General features: G+C 38.8%; 1 long non-coding RNA gene across 1 annotated transcript in view; it reads left to right on the top strand.

Moving 5' to 3' along the window:
- LOC139357131 (uncharacterized) overlaps window positions 1–19,754 on the top strand; it is a 73,474-nt gene extending 53,720 nt beyond the window's left edge. The window contains exon 3 of the long non-coding RNA XR_011609814.1: window positions 19,270–19,754. This is a non-coding gene — a long non-coding RNA (uncharacterized lncRNA). The remainder of the gene's footprint in view (window positions 1–19,269) is intronic.
- The last annotated feature ends 972 nt before the right edge of the window (window positions 19,755–20,726 follow it).

Here is a 20,726-nt window from a genome sequence, read left to right as displayed (position 1 = left end):
GTCATTTTCATATCCCTCGCTGCTTTCTCCAAGCACAAACACACCTGTTCTCCCAGCTCAATACCCATTTTATGCTGGCTTCTGTGAGCAGGAGATGTGAGTGTGTTTTGACTTGCGTCAGAGAGCTGAATAATCATCTCTTTATTCTGAAATAATAATAGCCCTCTTTGGCAGAGGTAAGTAGCTAAACACTGTTCAGCCTTAGAATTTTTCTCCCGAGACAGTGAACAGGACAGTTCACTTAGCAAACCATTTGTAAGATAACTACAAGCTCGAATTTCTCTGATCAACTTGTTGTATCAACCTGTGAAAACTTCCGTTATACTTTATGCAATGGCTAGAGATGCAAGTTTGCTGACCTCACCAGAAACAACTATTCTTATGCTTCCAGTCTGCTGTAGATGAAGTTGCCACCAGATTGGGTGACTGGCAGCCAGCATGGCATCTCTTCCTTTGACACTCAAGAAAGGAACGTGATCTATTGCATAAAGACTGCACAGTTTATGTATAAATAGGAAGAAAGCAAAAGCAAGCATCGGAGCACGAGATTAAGAGGCCAGTGGTGGAGCAATTGGTGTCCTGATAGACAATGATATTTGGCAAAAGTAGAGGCTATTCCCATCTCTGCTATTCTTTTTTTTTTTTTTTGAGACAGAGTTTCGCGGTTGTTGCCCAGGCTGGAGTGCAATGGCACGATCTTGGTTCACCAAAACTTCTGCCTCCAGGGTTCAAGTGATTATTTTGCCTCAGCCTCCCAGGTAGCTAACATTACAGGCATGCACCACCATACCCAGCTAATTTTGTATGTTAGTAGAGATGAGGTTTCTCCATGTTGGTAAGGCTGGTCTCGAACTCCGACCTCAGGTGATCCACCTGCCTTGGCCTCCCAAAGTGTTGGGATTACAGGCGTGAGCCACTGCGCCCAGCCCCATCTCTGCTATTCTTTTATACTTCCATTTCATGTGGATGAACTATATGGAATTCAGGCATTTTGGTTCAGAGCATTTTTAGTGCTTTTTATCACAGAATATTCAGGAGTGACTGACTCATTTTTTATTGGGAGTTGATTATAGGGCCCCCAACCCCAGCTGATTTATAATAGTTTCCAAAGTAATGGTGTCATTCTGAGGACTTCAATCCATTGTTCCACTCTGTATTTTCCCATCTGGTTAATACACCACTCCTCTTAATTAGTAAAATGCCATCCTATCTGGTTCTCCCTTGCCAGAAAGTCATTCAGCTCCCAAATCACTTCTTCACCTCCATCATATTGTTTAGTATTTTGCAACAGGAAAACTGTAACATAGCATATTCTTGCTCTCACAGGGAAAAGTGAAACCCGCTACAGCAATGCTAATTAAGCAGAGTTTAACATTAGCTTTAATTTAAAGCAGCTCTCCTGAGACTTCTTACCATATAACCAGGGTGTCATAAAATATGAAGCCACACTCCCTCTCAATTAGCATCCATTTATTTGGGAACAACACCAAACAGCAATAAACAGGCACAACCTGTTCCTTTCTCTCATATTCTGCCCAGCAGCAGACTGCTTATTGTATTGGATAGTTGCTTCATAAGAAGTAACATCTTCTAGGTGACTAGATTAAACCAAATTGGAACCAGGAAAAATACCTTGCTGGCATTCCTCTCAAATCTTAGGTATATTTTTCCAATTGTAAGCTGCATCATGGCAGTGAGTTAACTGTTGAAATAACTTGCGTTAAAAGGAAGATGACTAAATCACACTCAAAATGGAATTGGCTTGGCCAGAGGTGATTGTAAGCAGAAAGCAAGCAGATGGAGGCTGCCGAGCCCGAGACTGTCACTGTGTTAGGTCTATGAATCAGGCTTTTAGAAACTTTTCCTATCTCTGCTGTAACACCTCCACCTTCCAGATCTAACCCTCCATCAGTCTTCTGTCTCTTGGCAGCTAGTGCCTGCATTTTGAGCCTTTCTGATTTCCCTCTGTCAAACTGTAAATGACTAGTATATCTCTGGTCAGTACTTAATGCTACTCTGCTAGTTTAGTCTATAATGTTCATGCTGGACCTCCCAGAGAAACATTTTTAGTATAGATGAGGCGTTCAAATTGTTTTCTTTCCATTTTATTTCATGAACACCAAAAAGGAGGACATTTTTAGAAGAAAGGAAAGGAACTTAGAATTCATCTATTAGCCTGCATCAAATCCTGGCACATTGGGTAACTGCTTAATCCAACTGTGTCAGTTGTTCCTACTGGGAAGACCTCAACGCATTTACAAATGCATAGGAGTAATAATTTAAAAACTGTCTGGATAAGGTGATCTTGGCAAATTCAACCCAAACACAGAAGCCTTCTGCTTTTTCTTATGTAGATCAGAGCTAGAATTTTAATAAAAAATAAGAGAGGTGAGAAAAAGAAAAAAAATTATGGGAAATATCAATAATATCAAACATCTTCTAGCGCCCATCTGTTGCATAATCCATTAGCTGGGAAATTGCAGGGAGCCCTAATAATAGTACTTGAGATTTAGATAGCACATTTCAAACAAAGAGCTTTGCCATCACTAATCTCATCTATTCTCATGACATCCTTTTAGGGTGAGTGCCTGGGACAGGTATTATTATCTATGTTTTACAAATAGAAACACCAGGTACAGAGTTTAGTGATTTAAGCAAGGTTATATACTGTTAGCCAGGGGAAATATAATATGTATACCAAGTGCTATAACTATAGTACATCATTTTAGCAGCTACACTGTTCAGCTCTATTCAGACATGGTCCCAGATGTAATTTAATGACCTAAACAGCACCGTCCATAAGCTACTTGCGGGAAAAGGTTAGATCCTCTTTTTTTTTTTTTTTTTTTTTTTTTTTTGAGACAGAGTCTCGCTCTGTCGCCCGGGCTGGAGTGCAGTGGCCGGATCTCAGCTCACTGCAAGCTCCGCCTCCCGGGTTCACGCCATTCTCCTGCCTCAGCCTCCCGAGTAGCTGGGACTACAGGCGCCCACCACCGCGCCTGGCTAATTTTTTGTATTTTTTAGTAGAGACGGGGTTTCACCGTGTTAACCAGGATGGTCTCGATCTCCTGACCTCGTGATCCGCCCGTCTCGGCCTCCCAAAGTGCTGGGATTACAGGCTTGAGCCACCGTGCCCGGCCTAGATCCTCTTTTTAAGGGGACATAACACTCTTATGTTCTTTATAAATGCATAACAAATGTCCTTTGCCTGGATGAAACACTTAGAAGTCCTTTCCCCAGCATGCATTTGTCCTTTTTTTTTTTTATCCCCCCCAAGACAGAGTCTCACTCTATTGCCCAGGCTGGAGTGCAGTGGCCTGATCTCAGCTCACTGCAACCTTCACCTCACAGATTCAAGCAATTCTCCTGCCTCAGCCTCCCAAGTAGCTGGAACTACAGGAGTGTGCCACCACGTCTGGCTAATTTTTGTATTTTTTAGTAGAGACGGGGTTTCACCACGTTGGCCAGGCTGGTCTTGAACTCCTGATCTCATGATCTGCCTGCCTTGGTCTCCCAAAGTGCTGGGATTACAGGTGTGAGCCACTGCACCCGGCTGCATTTATCCTTTTGATTGAAATATATGTTTATCACAGTCAGTGTCAGTCGTATATATATATATGTGTGTGTGCGTGTGTGTGTGTGTTTGTGTATATATATGTACGTGTGTGGGCACGTGTGTGAGGAGATATGTGTTTATGTGTGAAACTTTGATATGCTGGCCAAATCTGAGGCTGAGCTACTGTCATTAGAACAAATTTAGATAAAAAGCAGCAGGAAATCTGGTCAGAGACAAATATGTTACAAAGTTCTGTCAGTCTCAGATGCACTCCAGCAGGTTTCCTCGGAGTCTGCAGTTGGGTGTTATCTTCCACTAATGGAAATATTCCTAGTTGGGGGTCCGAATAGACTTGGCTATGGGCAAGACCATGGTGTTCCACATGAAAAATCATAGGGAGAACAGTGGGTCCTTTCATATTTGAGAAACGTTTAGCAAATCAGAAAAGAAGGGCAAATATCACATTTTAAAGTACTTTCTAGATTTCTCAGTTTTGCTTATCGTTATAACTTTGGAAACAAGTATTTAATAGAATTAGTTCATTCAGTCAACAAATATCAATTAAGCTCTTACTATGTGTGAGATCTTTATCTGGCAGCTGGGGACAGATCATATAACATGACATCCTAGGTCCCTGTCTGCATGGAACCGATGTTCAAGGGGAGAGATAGATAATAAGCAAGAAAAGAATGGGACTACAGAAAATTAACACATTAAAAAAAACAAAGAAAGAAGATAATTAGGGATTTTTATCTTATAAAATAAATAGGATTAGGGAGGAGAGAGAGAGAGAGGAACTGAAAAAGGCCCTTTTGGACAAGGTGATCAGAGAAGACTTTTGAGAGGGTGACTTTGAACAACTGGGGCCTAGAGTTGTTGATAAAATGATATTTGTGATATTTATGTGTTTCTTAATCTCTACTGGGTCTCACATGCTGTAAAAGTAGAACAATATTTAATTATTAATTCCTTTGGAATAAAGCTTGCTATTCAACACACACTTTGGTTCTTATGGAGCCATGGTTCTCAAACTTTCTGGTCTCAGGATACCTTACACTCTTAACAGTTGTTTATATGGATTATATTAAGATATACTGTATTTGAAATTAGAGAAATTTTAACATATTTATTTATTGAAAAATAATGTGATGGTTTTATTACTATTAACATAAGCAACATATATATTTACATATTATAGATTTATATTTAATTATTTTTTAAAACAGAACCAACTAGTAAGGAGAGCGACATTGTGTTACATTTTTGCAAATCTCTTTACTGTCTGGCTTAATAGAAGACAGCTGGATTTGCATGTCTGCTCCTGCATTCAATCTGTCATGAAATGTTTCGGTTGAAGTGTATATTTTTAAAAAATCCATCCTCACACAGCTATATAGTTGGGAGGATCTCATGTTCCTCTGAGAACCCACTGTCATAGAGTAGCTTTTAACTCAGTGTATGTAAAGCAATTCCAGGACAAGTGAAAAATCTCCATGGGAAGCCAGATATCTGGTGATCCTAATCATCTTCACATTTATTACTTTTCAGCAGTTTACCTCCCTGTTGTTATGGGCATGCATCAGGTTAAACTCACATAGCAATAAAACTCAAATTTGACTTCCAGCAGCTTGTTCCTTTTTGAGCAATTTGCAAAGTGACTTTTAAATCTCTGAACATAGAAAATGTAGCAGGTGGTAGGAATTTACACACTATGACTCCTATTTTCACTTTATTTTCTACGACCAATTTCATTGTACTCTGGAGACTTCATTCCCACTGATGGCAGTATACACTGGCTATGTCAATGACACATACTCTTACCTCTGCAGGTTCAAAACAGTCTCTTCAGTAATTACTCAGTTTTCCAAGGTCTCTTCTCAGAGGCAAGTTTATGGGAATCTTATACTTCAGGGCCCCTCATTTGCCCAGGACCCTTTCAAGGCCTGGGAGGGGCCCCAGCAATTTTCTATTTATAATTTTGTATTCTTTTTCCTAAAGAGGGTTCTATAAATTGTGTAAACCTCAGGCAAGGCAAAACCTGGATTCTCCCCCTTTCCCCTTCTGTGTGTCTTCCTTTCCCCCTCCTTCTCAAGGTGGCAGCTAGAGGTGAGAGGGGATACTAACTAGCCTTTTGGCAATGGGAGAGGGATGTCTGTTCTTGTGAGGGATGTCTGGGTTCTTGCTGAACGAGCTTCTGAAGTGCCCTTGGGCCTGGGAACTATGATGGAAACTATTCTTCTTTGCTAGCTTGGCTCTCACTTTAATAGTTGCAGTGAGATAAATCTTCTGGGGTCTGGCTGTGATCCCTGACTTAGCTTTTGCTTTGTGGTCCTCTGCTGAAGAGTTATCTCATCCACGATCTTGGTAAACCTCTCATGAGCTTGACAGTTGGCACCCTGAACTATCTTCTGTGACTACCCAAGTCACATGCTGGCCCTATGGAACAGGAAGCTCTCTTAGGCCCACCCGTTGGGCACCTTCTTTAGTTACTTCTCCTCTATTGCTCAAGTGCCATGTCAGGTGAAGCCCCATAATGACTGTGGGATTTCTCTGAGAAGCTTACAGTCTGACCAAGAGAAAGGTTCCTGTTTTGGGATCCTGCTCTCATCAACCAGTTTATGTGTTTCTACCACACAACCCATCTGAAGTTTAACCCTAAGGAGGTAAGGGAGAAGTGAGTACATTTGATCTGATCTCATGCCCACCTCCCCTCACCTCCCTCTCCCCCACCCTCCCCTCACCTCCCTCCTTCCCTCACCCTTCCCTCACCTCCCTCCCTCCCTCTCCTTCCCTCTCTCCTTCTCTCTCTCTTTCTTTCTCTTTCTCTCTTTTCTTTTTCTTTTCTTTTCTTTTCTTTTCCCTCCCTCCCTCCCTCCCTCCCTCCCTCCCTCCCTCCTTTCTTTCTTTCTTTCTTTCTTTCTTTCTTTCTTTCTTTCTTTCTTTCTTTCTTTCTTTCTTTCTTTCTTTCTTTCTTTCTTTCTTTCTTTCTTTCTTCTTTCTTTCTCCTTCCTTCCTTCCTTCCTTCCGTCTTTTTCCATCTTTCTCTCTCTCTCTTTCTTTCTTTCTCTCTCTTTCATTTATTTAGTTATTTTTGCTATCTTAACCATTTTTAAGTATGGAGTTCAGTAGTGTTAAGTATATTCATTGTTGTGAAACATATCTCCAAAACTCTTTTCATGTAGCAAATGTAACACTTTCTACCATTAAACAACTCCTCTTTTCTTCCTCTCTCCATTTCCTGGAAACCACCAGTGTACTTTCTGATTCTATAAATTTGACTATTCTAGATACCTCATGTAAGTGGAATAATAGAATATTTGTCTTTTTGTGGCTTATTTCACTTAATGTCCTCAAGTTTTGTTCATGTTGTAGCATGTGACAGAATTTCCTTCCTTTTCAAGGCTGAATAATATTTCATTGTGTGTGTATAAACACACACACACACACACAACTTTTTTTTATTCCTTTCATCTGTGGATGGGCATTTGGTTTACTTCCACCTCTTGGCTGTGTGAATAACACCACGAACATGAATATATACAAGTATCTCTTCAAGACTCTGCTTCAAATTCTTTTAGATATATGCCCCTAGTAGAATCGCTGGGTCTTTTCCATAGTAGTTGCACCATTTTACAACCCTACCAATAGTGCGCAAGTGTTCCAATTTGTTCACATCCTTGCCAGTGCATGTGATTTTCTGTTTTTTTTTTTTTTTTTTTTAATATAATGACCATCATAATGAGTTTGAGGTGATATCTCATTGTGCTTTTGATTTGCATTTCTCTGATGAGTGGTAATGTTGAATATCTTTCCATATGCTTGTTAGCTATTTGTATATCTTCTTTGGAGTAATGTCTATTCAAATTCTTTGCCTGTTTTTCTTTTCTTCTTTTGCTGACATCTCCTGCCACCGTGTGAAAAGGTCTTCCTTTCTTGGGTCAGGAAATTCCTATATCTAATAGTCTTGTCTCTCCTGCACTGTGGTTCCTTGTAAAGCTCTATGCTTCAGTTTTCTCTACCTAGTTCATGAAAAGTAAAATTTCGCTTCACAAGTAAAGCCTGGAATTTGCAAATCAAAATAAGTTGTTTAGACTATTGTCCTACTGACTCAAAAGGTGATTAATTCCCTAGTTTAGGATTTATTATAAAGGGAGATTCTCCCAAGGCAATATATGAATCCACTCAATCCTGCTCTCCACTCTATCCCCACTTCCATCTTCCTTGCTGCAGTTCTAATTTAAGCCCTGATCATTTTTCATGAGAACTCTCTCAGTAGGCTTCTGTTTTGTTTCCCCATGTCTGATCTTGATCCTTTCAAGCTATCTTGCTCCTTATTGCTAGAGTGCTGCTATTTTCAAAATGTGATTTTGATAATTACTCAATGCTTAAAACTTTTCAATGGCTCCTGTGGCCTACAATAAAAAGTCCAGATTTCTTAGTGCAGTATATAAGGCTACTTACATGAGTTTTGACTACTAGTTTGTGTCTCTCTACCATACTCTGAATACCTTTTCTTCCTCGTAGTACTTAAGCCTTCCTCTTAAGTCAGTCTCTCATAGTCAGTCTCTTGAGGGAAGGGCCCTGTGTTACACATCTTCACATCCTTTTGTCTCACATAGTTTCTGACACAAGATAGGTACATGATAAATATTTGCTGAATTAATGGAGGTAAATAATTATGTCAAATTGTTCGTTTTATTATTATTTTTATTTTTTAATGAGACAGAGTCTTGCTCTGTCGTCCAGGCTGGAGTGTAGTGGTGCGGTCTCCGCTCACTGCAAGCTCCGCCTCCCGCGTTCACGCCATTCTCCTGCCTCAGCCTCCTGAGTAGCTGGGACTCCAGGCGCCTGCCACCATGCCCGGCTAATTTTTTTGTATTTTTAGTGGAGACGGGGTTTCACCATGTTAGCCAGGATGGTCTCGATCTCCTGACCTCGTAATCTGCCTGCCTCAGCCTCCTAAAGTGCTAGGATTACAGGCGTGAGCCACCGTGCCCGGTCCATTTTATTATTTTGAACTCTATTATATTGGCTTTTTCTTAAGCTGGAATGTATATGTATATAATTAAATTAACTTTTCCTAAAACCACATATATATGGCTTTAGAAAGTATATAGGATAATATAGGATATATATATGTATCTATATATGACACACACATTAATATCCTATCATTATCCTATATATTTATCCTATATTATTTTATATATTATCCTATATATTTTCTAAAGCCATATATATATGTGACTTTAGGAAAAGCAAATTAATTATACACATATATATTTCAGATTACACACACATATATATGTCCTATTAAGACATGTAAGTACAGGGATACATAATATTTTGGGTCAAATTCCATCATCCTTAAAATCAACATTGATAAACTAATAAAATGTAGAGACTGAAAAGAGATGAAATTATGTGATTCATGCCCAAAGATTTACAATCTGCTAATGACTTCATAGCAGAGTTTTAATAAAATGTCCTAAATAAGTAAGTAATTACAAAGAAAGAGGGAGTCATTCTACTTTTAATTTCACCCTTACACATTTTAATGGAAAAGGCACTGTTCTTTTCACTGTCCATTTCTTCTTGTCTCAGACTCATGGTTCAGGGGTTTACTCATTTAAGGCATAAAGATCTTCCTGATATTTAAGAGATATTCTTCCTCATTTTACCATGACTTAACTTTGCATGCTGAACCAAATATGGCAGAATCAAATAATGCATTATGCACTATGTTTTCAAAGTTATTATCATTATTTTACTGTGTAGAATACCTATTCTGGACCTCTTGGTTCCAAAATATCATGATTGACCGTCAGCACCGTGGGGGCTGATATTCAGAAAGTCCTTTCAGCTACATTTCGTATGTTCTTTCTCAAAATATTCCTGTGCTTCAGTATTCCTTAGCCAATACTTACCTGGCAGGGAAATGTGTCTTATCTCTTTTGTGTAGATGATTAAAGTGCTGCACAACTGTAAGGTGGTTTCATTCTTCTGTTTTCTACCCTACACCTGTGACTTTGACAGGGGGCTCTTGATGGGCCTGGGAATAGCTTGAGATGTGTATGTACCAGCAGTATGTTAGGATTCAGTCTGAAAACTAGCAAGTCTCCAGCCTTGGCATCCAGGGCTAGATGTTTCTCACATTTTATTTCTTTCCTACATTTCTTCCTGTCGGCCCCAGGTTTTCCAGAATCATGGTTAGGTTTATATTGGTTAAAGTTTTTCTTTGTTTCTTAAAACTTCCTCTTGTAGTTTAAAAACCTGAAGATCCTCAGAGCTTGAGCTTTGACCTTAGATTTGGAGAATCTGGGGTCTGTGCAGCTGTGATCCTACTTGAATAAGTTTGGGCAAGTCATGGGACAGGAGTCTCTGTTTCTTCATCTGTTATATGGGTTTATTATCACCTGACAAACAGGTTTCTTTAAAGTTTCCATGAGATTATTTGTGAGTGAGTGCTTTGAAAGGTGTAAACTATTGTACAATTTTGACCTGGTATAATAATGTTTTTTTTTTTTTTTTTTTTTTCCAGGACAGAGTCTTGCTCTGTCGCCCAGGCTGGAGTGCAGTGGCATGATCTTGGTTCACTGCAACCTCTGCTGTCTGGGTTCAAGCGATTCTCCTGGCTCAGCCTCCCGAGTAGCTGGGATTACAGGTGTGTGCCACCATGCCCGGCTAATTTTTGTATTTTTAGTAGAGACGGGAGTTTCAGCATCTTGGCCAGGCTGGTCTTGAACTCCTCACCTCGTGAACCACCCATCTCGGCCTCCCAAAGTGCTGGGATTACAGGTGTGAGCCACTGTGCCTGGCCCAATAATGATGTATTTTTTAACCTATGGCTATTAAATTCCTATGGGCAATTATGTGGGATGAATCTTTGCTGTAATAACCAGCCATTTCAGCTAATGCAGCCAAATATCTGCTCATATCCACTGTAATGATATTTCAACTGAATTGGTTAATAGACCTGTATAGAGAGTCCAAAATAGCTTCAAAATTTAACTTTGCTTTTAATAAAGAAGCTTCCTGTTTGTCTCATTAATGGCACCTGTCTGACTCACTTCTGAGCCAGATGTTGTACTTCATCGTTTCATAATGTGTCATTTCTGCACACCGACTTTCTTTTCATAGTTTCTGAAGCAAAATCTATTTCATCCCATCACCAGGATATTGTTGGTGACAGCTGCAACACCTGAATAGGTAGCTTTAGCTTTCACATGGACACAGATATGGAAAATGTTCTCAGAATCAAGCCAGCAGGGAATGAAACATACGGCAGGCAGTGGAAGAAGTGAAGTCTCATTTCTATAACAAACCCCTCCGAGTTTTGACAAGGCTCTCTGATACACTGTCAAACTACCCCAGGGCTGAGAGGCAGGTAACTCTTCTCTATCTCTAGTCTGAGCACTAAGATTTGCCTGAGGAAAGAACTTCCTTACATTGTTATCCGAAAACTGTGAGTTCTTCATGATTAGATATAATAAATAGTTTGTAACCCCTAGCTGCTCATCAGATTCACCTGCATAGATACTTAGAACTCTCCCGAATTCCCACCCCCTGCATCCTTCAATATTTTAATTCAGTAGGTCAGGGACGGGGCTCAGGCATCTTTTTATTTATTCATTTTTAAGTTCTTCTGGTGTTACTGATGTGCAAAAAGCTAGGCAGAAATGTATTAGAGAATCTAATTATCAAATGGATGGTTGTTCTAGAGGATGGACTTTAAAGACCTCTGCCAAAGCTGAGTTTGTAAGAGTGGATGAAGATAAATCTTCACTTGCAGGGGTCAAAGTCTGCAATGCATACAGGAACTAATAGGAAAGGTGAATGTGAAGTGTGAAGCAGCTTGTACAATATAATAAGTAGTGGTGGGGATTGTGGCAAACTGGAGAATGAAGCTCTGTTGAAAGGCACATTAGCTAACAAAATGTCACTGTGGACAGATTTGGCCTTTGTTCCTCTCTTTTACCTGGATGTAAAGTCTTCATGCCTGGAGTTTTCTTCAGTTTCTCCTGTGTGAAATACTCAGTGTTATTTTCCTTTTGAGATTTTAAAAATAATGTTAAAACATTAAATGTAAGAGGGGTATCTTGTAGACTGCTTTTCACAAAGGTGGAGTAGAGGAATATGATTAAAATGGATCCATTTCCATTTCTCATTTTATCCCCCAGCTTACCCCATCTGACTATATGGATAGCAAGTTTGAGTTGGATGAGGCTAAGCAGGGCATAGTGAACTTGACATTCAGTTCTTCTCAATTTCTTCTACTCCTGGATTCACTCCTAATCCTGTAGGACAGTGGTAAGAAAAACCAATAAAATAAGAGAAATATAAATGAATAGGAAGCACTTCAAGAAGATTTGAAGAACTATTTTAAAGTTAGAAGTATTTTAGGGGCATCTGCTGAAAATGTTGCCTAACTGTGGTATTTCTTTTTTTCACTCTGGGGCAATGAAATTTTATGAGTCACTAAATACATATTTTGACATCTGGCTTCACTGCTTTTTTCCAGAATGCTGTAAATTCTCATCATGAGAATTTACTTCTTGTCAGTCTTTTGATACTACACTCTCAATCATTTTCTGGGTAATTTACAGATGGTGGTACCTAATTGCCTGAAGTCTTAGTTTCCTATTAATTCTCTAGGCTAGGGTAAGGCATAGGGCAAGGAATGAAAATGTTAAATTTTATGTGAAGGCAGGCTTAAATTTTGACCTTCCCTAACTGTGCAATTTTTATCTTTGTGCTTGTTTCATTTGTTAATGTAAATTCTTATATTTAGCATTATTTAGACATGATTTCATACAGATTCAAAGATTCTCTTGACTTAAAATTTTGTTCTGACACCTCTAGTCTTAACTACAGCTACCAGTTTTGGAACTCTGATCCATGTGAGATCCTGAGATGTTTTAATTTAGTTTGTTGATTTTATTTTGTAGAGAAATTAATTTTACATAGACATAAGGTAACAACTGCTCTTTTTTTATAAGTAAATTTTTAAAAATTTTAACTGAATATTTATGAGCATCAAAGAGAGTTTTAGTTTTCCTGTATGTCTATGCTGTTTGATACATGGAAAATGTGGATGAGCAATAGGTACTAGCCATTTTCATGTGTGTGAAATAAAAATTTCTTCTATGATTGTACATTTTAGGCTATTGGCTTAAGGGTAAGGAAAGGACTATATTATAGTTCTCTGCTTCTGATCATAGTGGTTTTTTCCTCCCTATGGCTATATTGCCTGATTGTCTTCTGATTTTTATTTTTTACTGGGGTCCTGGTTCTGTATTTGTGAACTTATGTTTTGACTTATGAAGTTTTATATTAAGAGCTAGGTGATGAATAGAAAATGACTATCAATGATACCACATCAAAATTGGCTGCCTAGAGTATGTATAATTTTCTCTCTTATCTCCCTCTTCTCAAATTTTATGGATTCCTCTAAAGTATTTTAGAGTTTCATTGAAACCTGATTACCCTCATAGTGAGAAATGTCTATGAGTAACACCATTAGGCAACCTGGTGGGAGGTATAAAAGGAAAGTTCTGGAGTGAGTTTGCAATTACATGTGCCAGGAAATTTAGGATAATATGAAGTCCAGCTCTTTAATAACCATGTTAATTAGTGAAAATGTGATGGAGAAAATGGATGGAATCCTGCATATGTATGTAAACTTTTAGAAAAGTAGCCCTCACGCATACCCTAACATCTCAGATGTCAACATTGAGTTCTGGCTGGTCACATTAGTTTCTTAAATGGTACTGCCTAACCTTAGGCATTGCTTCTAGAGTGTGAAAGATTGTGTTTTGGGTAAGTTACTCTTTGCATTTACCAGGAAAACTCCTTGGGGTGTCTAAAGGCACAGAGTTTATTGCTGAAGCAAACTACAAGAACTCTTAGAACCACAGCATTCTTAGGATGACAGTGAGAAGCTTGGAATGGGAGATCATCCTGAGTTGCCAACATTTCCCAGCAACTGGTTTCTAGTTGAGAACAAATATGCATTTATTTTAGAATCTGTGGAGGTGCTTTCACTTTTTTTTTGTTTTGTTTTGTTTCCACTTTTGACTTTGGAATTAGTGAGGGAGATTTTGCCAGCAAAGGATAAGATCCTAACATGCTGGAATCCTAATTAATTGCTTTGGGAAAGATATTCAATCTACTTGCCTGAGGGTTAATGACCAGTTTTGTTTTCCTGACTTTCCTAAAGAGAACTGCTTCATATGCAGCCTGGATGTGGGCGGGGCATAGAAGTTAAGAAAAACAGGCCCAGCTTTGGGGGGCAATGCTTGAGTGACTTAAAGTAAGGTTGTTTTGTTTTGGTTTTTTTCCCCCCTCATAGGATGCCTCTATGCCCCTCACTGATTTTTGCTCTCCCAAATATCACATATATCAATCCCATAATATTTGATTAAAATATTAGAATAGTTTTGAATTCTATTGCCTCTTGCATCAGAACATAGCTTACCCAGACAGCCACATCACAATGAGCACATTATTGATTATTCATGAAGACACCCTAGGCATTGTAATTTTTAGCTCTTCTTTAAATCAAATAGGCCTGCTTACATAATTGAAAAGATTAATAGGAGCAGGGGCTGCAAGTGAAGAAATGGAAGGCCAACTTGCAAATCTGATTAAAATGTCTAGTATATTGAAATTGAGGAGATGTAAAATTAAGAAAGTTACAAGCAGGAAATGGCAAACACCAGCTGAGGCGATAGGGAATGCCATATGTTATATGTTCTTCATGCTTTTTTTTTCCTCTTGCTTTTTTCAAGAAAGACTATATATAAAATACACACATTATATATATACATGCATACATTACCCTGGCACATGTATCATTAAGGATCTCCTTGGAAAGACAAGTTGATATATTTATTTTTTGGAAACAAAAATTCAAAGTTATTTTCTGCAGCATCAGGTTTGCATTTATACCAGTAATCCCACGACTCTCTTCATTGTTGAAGATTTAAAATTCTAGTCAGTTTACTTTTGGTTTTCCTGTTAGATTTTTATCTGTCCAAGTTCTGAGCTCTGCTGTCTCTCTGTGTTTCTGTTGATGAGCATCCAAGGAATAGTTTTGAAGCCTGTTCCAATCTATTCTTCCCACAATATTTGTTTAACACAGGATAAACAACTGATCACAAAGGATAAACAATGATAGAATATTCTTAATCTTATTGTATTAGGGCCATGCAAATCTGGGAAGCATTTATTAAGTGAAGGCAAATGTAAATTTTATGTTATTTCATAATATAAAACTACTTTTGGATATCAAAATGAATTATCCCATTTATATTCCCTGTTTAGATTTACTTTAAAAATTTGACATTTCCTTCTGAAATTCACTGTTCAAAACCTGTCTGCATATTTATATTTTTTCATCATATACTGCTATAAACAATAATCAATGAAGGATCCAAAAAAAAAGTCCAGAATTACTAGTTGTTAAGAAAATCGACAGCTTTTGAAAAAGGAGCAGGTATTCATCCTGTCAGCTCATCTACATCTCTCCAGGCCTTAGATGTCTTTGACCTCCCTAGTTTACCTTCCAGATGGCAATAGCAACTAAATTTCCTCTACATGTTCTGTATTCTGAATTCATAGAGCTCATTTAAAAAGAAACATCTCAGCCTTGATGAACAATTTATCATTATTTAATAGATTTACAAAATTACATCAAGAATGCTCTTCCTGAGAGGAAGTCAAATTGTCTCTGTTTGCAGATGACATGATTGTATATTTAGAAAACCCCATCATCTCAGCCCCAGATCTCCTTAAGCTGATAAGCAACTTCAGCAAAGTCTCAGGATACAAAATCAATGTGCAAAAGTCACAAGCATTCCTATACACCAATACTAGACAAACAGCCAAATCACGAGTGAACACCCATTCACATTGCTACAAAGAGAATAAAATGCCTAGGATACAACTTACAAGGGATGTGAAAGACCTCTTCAAGGAGAACTATAAACCACTGCCCAAGGAAATCAGAGAGGACATAAACAAATGGAAAAACATTCCATGCTCATGGACGGGAAGAGTCAATATCATGAAAATGGCCATACTGCCCCAAGTAATTTATAGATTCAGTGCTATCCCCATCAAGCTACCATTGACATTTTTCACAGAATTAGCAAAAACTACCTTAAATTTCACATGGAACCAAAAAAGAGCCCATATAGCTAAGACAATCCTAAGCAAAAAGAGCAAAGCTGGAGGCATCACGCTACCTGACTTCAAAATATACTACAAGGCTACAGTAACCAAAACAACATGGTACTGGTACCAAAACAGAGATATAGACGAATGGAACAGAACAGAGGCCTCAGAAATAATGCCACAGGTGTACAACCATCTGATCTTTGACAAACCTGACAAAAACAAATGGGGAAAGGATTCCCTATTTAATAAATGGTGTTGGGAAAACTGACTAGCCATATGAAGAAAACTAAAACTGGACCCCTTCCTTATACCTTATCCAAAAATTAACTCAAGATAGATTAAAGACTTAAATGTAACACCTAAAACCATAAAAACCCTAGAAGAAAACCTACGCAGTACCATTCAGGACATAGGCATGGGCAAAGATTTCATGACTAAAACACCAAAAGCCATGGCAACAAAAGCCAAAATTGACAAATGGTATCTAATTAAACTAAAGAGTTTCTGCACAGCAAAAGAAACTGTCATCAGAGTGAACAGGCAACCTACAGAATGGGAGAACATTTTTGCAACCTATCCATCTGACAAAGAGCTAATATCCAGAATCTACAAAGAACTTAAATATACAAGAAAAAAAAACATCAAACAGTGGGCAAATTATATGAACAGACACTTCTCAAAAGAAGACATTTATGTGGCCAAACATAGGAAAAAAAGCTCATCATCACGGGCCACCAGAGAAATGCAAATCAAAACCACGATGAGATACCATCTCATACCAGGTAGAATGGCAATTATTAAAAAGTCAGGAAACAACAGATGCTGGAGAGGATGTGGAGAAATAGGAACACTTTTATACTGTTGGTGGGAGTATAAATTAGTTCAACCATTGTGGAAGAAAGTGTGGCAATTCCTCAAGGATCTAGAACCAGAAATACTGTTTGACCCAGCAATCCCATTACTGGGTATATACCCAAATGATTATAAATCATTCTACTAGAAAGACACATGCATATATATGTTTATTGCAGCACTCTTCACAATAGCAAAGACTTGGAACCAACCCAAATGCCCATCAATGATTGACTGGATAAAGAAAATGTGGTACATATACACCATGGAATACTATGCAGCTATAAAAAAGGATGAGTTCATGTCCTTTGCAGGGACATGGATGATACTGGAAACCATCATTCTCAGCAAACTAACACAGAAACAGAAAACCAAACATCGCATGTTCTCACTCCTAAGTGGGAGTTGAATAATGTGAATGCATGGACACAGGGAGGAGAACATCACACACCAGGACCTGTCAGTGGGTGGGGGGCTAGGTGAGGGATAGCATTAGGAGAAATACCTAATATAGATGACGGGTTCATGAGTGCAGCAAACCACCATGGCACATGTATACCTGTGTAACAAACCTGCACGGTCTGCACATGTATCCCAGAACTTAAAGTATAATAATAATTTTTTAAAAAATGCTCTTCCTCTCCATGACAAAACAAATAGCGATGATATTTTCATTTTAGAAAGGAGCACATTGCTTAAATGGCTGATTTGTTCCATGGCTTGATTCTCTGCCATTTTGCAGTCTTGGAACCGGTAGGGACAGCTCTCTTTTTAGTAGACAATAAAAGTGGGCTCTACTAAAACAAATATGCTTTATAACCATCAGATACTTCATTCTGGATGTGACATTATCTTCTGGAAGACCCATTGGTAGAAGGAAAGGTTGCCTAGTTCAGTCAAGAATTGGCAGTGACCTGGTATGTCAGTTTAAGCTAAACATAGACTGCAACAAAAGCTCTTTGAATATTTACTTTTTTGTTTGTTTTGTTGTTGCTGTCGTTTTTTTTTTTTTTAATTATTATTATTATACTTTAAGTTCTAGGGTACATGTGCATAACGTGCAGGTTTGTTACATATGTATACTTGTGCCATGTTGGTGTGCTGCACCAATCAACTCATCAGCACCCATCAACTCGTCATTTACATCAGGTGTAACTCCCAATGCAATCCCTCCCCCCTCCCCGCTCCCCGTGATAGGCCCCAGTGTGTGATGTTCCCCTTCCCGAGTCCAAGTGATCTCATTGTTCAATTCCCACCTATGAGTGAGAACATGTGGTATTTGGTTTTCTGTTCTTGTGATAGTTTGCTAAGAATGATGGTTTCCAGCTGCATCCATGTCCCTACAAAGGACACAAACTCATCCTTTTTTATGGCTGCATAGTATTCCATGGTGTATATGTGCCACATTTTCTTAATCCAGTCTGTCATTTTTTGAGACAGGGTTTCATTCTACTATCCAGGCTGGAATGAAGTGGTGCTATCAGGGCTCACTGTAGCTTTGACCTCCTGAGCTTAAGCAATCCTCCCACCCCAGCCTCCTGAGTAGCTGGGATTACAAGTGTGTGCCACCACATCTGACTAATTTTTTATTTTTATTTTTGTAGAGACAGGGTCTCCCTTATGTTGCCCAGGCTGATCTTGAACTTCTGGGCTGAAGTGATCCTACTGTGTAAGCCTCCCAAAGTGCTGGGATTACAGGTATGAGCCACCACATCTGGCTGAATTTTTTCTTTTAACAAATGTCGCTGTGTCACATAGGCTGGAGTGCAGTACTCACAGGCCTTGAACTCCTGGGCTCAACCAATCCTCCCACCTCAGGCTCCTGAATAGCTGAGACCACTACATGTTGCCTTACCTAGACCAGCACTACTGGTGTGGATAAAAGCATTATACAAATTATTAATTCAGAATGCCAAAAAGGCTTAGGGTCTGGGGATTATATAGGGTTGGGGATTTAAAAAAAAAAAAAAAAAAAGCTATGTCTAGAAAGACATCAATAGTCTTTGGATTATTCTACAAATCCCTGAGTTACTACATGTTTCAGAAAAGTGCCTCCTCTACCTCCTCTTCCTCCTCTTTTTCTTAAATAAGTGAATTATCTACCTATGTTTTCATTGTCTATTGTATTTCATAAATGATAGTCTATGTCAGGAAATTGGAATCTCGAAGTAAGGAAATGAAAGTTTTCTTTGTTTTTCTTTTTTCTTTCTTTCTTTTTCTTTTCTTTCTTTTTTTTTTTTTTTTTTTTTGAGACATATCTCGCTCTGTCACCCAGGCTGGAGTGCAGTGGTGCGATCTTGGCTCACTGCAAGCTCTGCCTCCCAGGTTCACGCCATTCTCCTGCCTCAGCCTCCCCAGTAGCTGGGACTACAGGTGCCCTCCGCCACGCCAGACTAATTTTTTTTTTTTTTTTTGTATTTTTAGTAGAGATGGGGTTGCTAATTTTTTTTTTGTGTGTGTTTTTAATAGAGATGTGGTTTCACTGTGTTAACCAGGAGGGTCTCGATCTCCTGACCTCGTGATCCGCCCGCCTCGGCCTCCCAAAGTTCTGGGATTACAGGCATGAGCCACTGCGCTGCCCTCTCTTTTTAAATTATAAATGAAATAGTGGTTATAAATACAAAATCCCAGGGTAATTTGACTGACAAATGTAATCAGACCAAGCTAATTCTTTGTCTCAGTCTTCACAATTGGAGATGCAGAACAGCTGGCAGGAATCGATGTACTCTGTGTTTCTCATGGGAGAAAGAAAGAACACTGAAGGAAATAAGGACTATGCCAGGAGGGGTGATTAAGCAATTAGAATATTTTGAAGTCTAAAAGAACTGTAGTATCAGGAGAACAACTGAATGAGAAAATAAATTACAAAGAGTAAAGCAGGCTGTAGGTTTCGGGAAGATTCGTAGGTGTGTGAGAAACAAACAAGACATTTTGGAATCTTAATGTAATCTGTGAAGTAAAATAGACCTCTATTCCTTTCTATCATTCTCTTTGTCATTTTCTTCCTCCCCACTAAATCATGATGTTGAAGGTCAGTGAGAAGAGTCAATCTGGGCTGTTTCTCACGAAGGTGTACACCAGTCATCCAGAATGTCAGTATCCCTTATTCAGAGTGATTTTGATAAATGTGCTTAAATAAATAAACACTCCCATTTCAACTAAATAATTTGGTGGGAATCATAGGTAAAATGCCACAGTGTGAAGCAAGTCATATCACTGGTCCCCTGAAAAAGTGAAGGTGGTTTTTATGCTTGTAAATACTGAAAAATGATGTTTCTATATTACTTGTTTTTATAATGCTATTTTCATTCTGTGTGATGTTCAGGTTCTGAGTATCACAGGAGTGGAACGATAGACAAAAGGACAGGTACGAAAAGGGAAAGATAGGAAAAGCATTTAAACATTTTGTAGCATTTTCCAGAGTACTGGTGCCTCCTTTTTTTTTTTTTTTTTTTTGAGACAGACTCACATTGTCGCGTGGGCTGGTATGCAATGGTGCAATTTCGGCTTGTTGCAACCTCTGCCTCCTGAGTTCAAGCGATTCTCCTGCCTCAGCCTCCCAAGTAGCAGGATTACAGGCGTCTGCCACCACGCCCAGCTAATTTTTTGTATTTTTAGTAGAGATGAGGTTTCACTATGTTGGCCAGGCTGGTCTCCTGACCTCTTAATCTGACTGCCTCGGCCTCCCAAAGTGCTGGGATTATAGGCTTGAGCCACCATGCCAGGCCTGCTGCCTACTTTTTTTTTTTTTTTTTTTTAAAGGCTTGCTTTAATTGATTTATCTCTGTGCTTCTCTACAGAGCTTTCCTTATAAGTGAGCTGTTATATTTATGGTAGGATTAACATGTTATTGAGAGAGTTCTATTTCTTCCAAGATATTTTAGTTTCTCACTCTTTCAATTTCTATGGTTTAACCGTTCCAAATTGATTTCTTCAGGTCTCCAAAATGTCCCAATGAAATGTAGATATACCAGGAAAGTTAATACCTTGAGCTTCCGTTGGTTGAAACCATGGTGGGGGTAGGCTCACTTCAGTGAGATAAACCCGCTTGAATGTAATAGAGGCTAAGTGTGAGGATGGGAGGACAGTCGTGTTCCCAGAGGACAGCTCAGCAGTAAGGTGAGAAACTTTTATGGAG

This window comes from Macaca nemestrina, chromosome 11, assembly GCF_043159975.1.
Source record: "Macaca nemestrina isolate mMacNem1 chromosome 11, mMacNem.hap1, whole genome shotgun sequence".
Classification (NCBI taxonomy): domain Eukaryota; kingdom Metazoa; phylum Chordata; class Mammalia; order Primates; family Cercopithecidae; genus Macaca; species Macaca nemestrina.
The sequence above is the reverse complement of the archived record's forward strand: the minus strand, read 5'-3'. Positions and strand labels throughout refer to the sequence as shown.